Genomic DNA, 3170 nt, shown 5'->3' on the forward strand with positions numbered 1-3170 from the left:
TTAGATGCTCGCTGATCGGAGCGTAAGGCAGAATCCGTGTTTTCCAGTCAGTCATCCCCAGCTTTGGCTACCACTAATCCTGAACCCATGCAAATCGGTGGGATTCGGAGTCCCATCACTCAGGCCGAACGGGAACGGAGAAGAACAGATAATGCCTGTTTTTACTGTGGTATCAATGGGCATTATGTGAAAGAATGCCCCCGTCGCCCAAAGAACAAGAATTCAGGTTTTCAGAAGGCTTGCCCTTGAGATCGGGGGTACGGGCGAGCACTTCCATGACCCCCACAGAACCCGTCTTCGGTCCCATAAGACCTATTGTGGTCCAGGCCTCGTTGAGACCTACTAGGGAGATTACACACCCTGTACACATAGTGATTGATTCCGGAGCTACTGGCTGCTTCATCGACATTAAGTTAGCTCATGATCTCAACTTACCCTTGATTATGAAGGAACACCCAGAACCGGTACAGGCAGTTGATGGCACTTCCCTTGCTTCTGGCCCCATCATGCATCAAACTGCCCCTATGGAGGTGGTAATTCAGGACACTCATAAGGAAACAATGTCGTTTGATCTTATCACCACCCCGCAATTCGGTATCATTCTGGGTATCCCTTGGTTGAGACAACATAACCCTTTGATCAATTGGGGAACTGGTCAGGTCACTTTTGAATCTGAGGTGTGCCAACATTTCTGCCTGACGGTACCTGATACTCTTTCCTCTCCTGCCAGTATTCTTGGGGCCATAGCCTCTTCCCATTTGGAAGAATCAGTCCCAACTGTTACCACCACTCATACTGTGGGGGCTGTACTGGCTGGTATCCCCAATGTATATCATGACTTCCTCACCGTTTTTGACAAGGCCACAGCAGAAGGTTTACCATTGCATAGACCTTACGACTGCCCCATCGATCTAGTCCCTGATGCAGTGATACCCAAGGGCAGGATATATTCTTTATCCCAATCAGAGGAACAGGCCTTAAAGGATTACATCCAAGAAGCTTTACGATTAGGCCATATACGACCCTCCTGTTCTCCGGCTGCTAGTCCCATCTTTTTTGTGCCGAGAAAAGAAGGAGATTTACGTCCTTGTGTGGACTACAGACGACTGAATGCTATTACCATAAAAAACAGGTATCCCATTCACTAATCTCCACATTACTAGACATATTGATGCGCGCATCCATATTTACCAAATTAGATCTTCGGGGCGCGTATAATTTGGTCCGTATGCGCCGCGGAGACGAGTGGAAAACAGCGTTCTGCACCAGACAAGGCCTGTTCGAGTATACTGTGATGCCCTTCGGCTTATGCAACGCCCCTGCCACATTCCAACGCTTCATCAATGAAGTATTCAGTGACGTTCTTGATATATACGTAGTGGTCTATTTGGACGACATCCTGATATTCTCATCCTCCTTGGAAGAACATATTGTCCATGTTAAAGAAGTATTGTCACGCCTCAAGAAAAATGCCTTGTTCGCGAAACCTGAAAAATGCTTATTTCACAGTAAAGAGGTGGATTTTCTAGGTTTCCACATAACACCTGGAGGCCTATCCATGAATCAGTCAAATGTCTGTGCTATCATAGAGTGGCCTGCCCCGATCAACCTCAAACAGTTACAATCTTTTCTTGGTTTTGCTAATTTTTACCGGCGTTTTATCGCTGGTTTTTCTTCCATTGTGTCCCCAGTAACTGCCCTGACGAATTCTCTTGTTCCTTTTTGTTGGACGGCGGAGCATCAAAAAGCCTTTGAAGCCCTTAAATCCAGATTCATCACCGCCCCGTACTTCAACATCCTGATCCGGAACTCCCATTTGTCCTGGAAGCAGATGCCTCTTCCTTTGCACTAGGGGCAGTGCTTTCTCAACCCTGTTCAGCCACGGGACAACTGCATCCTATAGCGTATCACTCGCGGAAATTCACACCATCAGAAATGCACTACACGGTTACTGAAAAAGAATTACTGGCCATTAAAGATGCATTACAGACATGGCGACACCATTTTATGGGGGCTAAACATCAAACCGTGGTGTATACAGACCACAAGAACCTACAAGACTTGGCCTCCCTTAAATGCGTAAATAGCAGACAGGTACGCTGGCATCTCTTCTTTGCAGCGTATGATTTTTTGGTGAAGCACAGGCCGGGAACAACACACGGCAAGGCGGATGCGCTTTCTCGTTCTCCTGGGGGGAATCCCTATCTTTATTTCCTGATACTCTATTAGGTGAAGGTCATGTCATTTGTATATGCACTCCATCCTTACCCATGCTTTCTACCATCAGGCAATGGGTTTCACGACATCCACACTCATTGGCAGAATGGGACTTGGTACTCCAAGAGGGACTGCCATTCATGCAAGGAAAACTTTTTCTTCCCACAAGTGATGTACGCAATCAGGCGCTTGCTTGGTCACATGACGCCGCCATCAATGGACACCCTGGACAGCTACGCACCCTAGAGTTATTGCAACGTTGGTGCTGGTGGCCATTGATGCGGCGTGACGTGGAGGCCTACGTAAACACCTGCTCTATATGTGCCCAGTGCAAATCACGCTGAGGCCGTCCGCTAGGTCTACTCCAGCCTTTGCCTATTCCTCCCAGACATTGGCATACTGTCTCTATGGATCTAGTCACGGATCTACCCCTCAGACAGGGTTATGACACAATCTGGGTAGTCGTTGACTCCTACACCAAGATGGCCCGTTTTATACCCTGCACCGGTATACCCTCTGCCCCTACACTGGCCCAGTTGTTCTTTAAGTCAGTTTTTTGTCTTTTTGGTTTACCCCAGGTCATAGTATCAGATCGCGGCTCACAATTCACGTCAGGTTTTTGGCAAGCCCTTACTAAAGTTCTTGGTATTGATGCCTGCTTCTCCTCCGCATACCACCCGGAGAGCGATGGGCAGACGGAAAGGGTGAACCAGGAACTAGAACAATACTTACGTTGCCTGACCCTTCTGTTTCAAGACACCTGGCTTAATTTACTCCATCTTGCTGAGTTCTCATACAACAACTCCCGACATTCTTCCACTGGCTTTTCCCCTTTCTTTTCATTATACAGACAACATCCCCGAACCCTTCCTTTCCCTGATTTCGATTCCTCTGCTGCTCCTGCTGCTAATGCCTGTGCCCGCAACCTGGTCTCAGTTCATGCCCAAACCCTT

The sequence above is a fragment of the Ambystoma mexicanum genome, chromosome 6q, assembly GCF_040938575.1.
Source record: "Ambystoma mexicanum isolate Mex_15411 chromosome 6q, UKY_AmexF1_1, whole genome shotgun sequence".
NCBI classification, from domain to species: Eukaryota; Metazoa; Chordata; class Amphibia; order Caudata; family Ambystomatidae; genus Ambystoma; species Ambystoma mexicanum.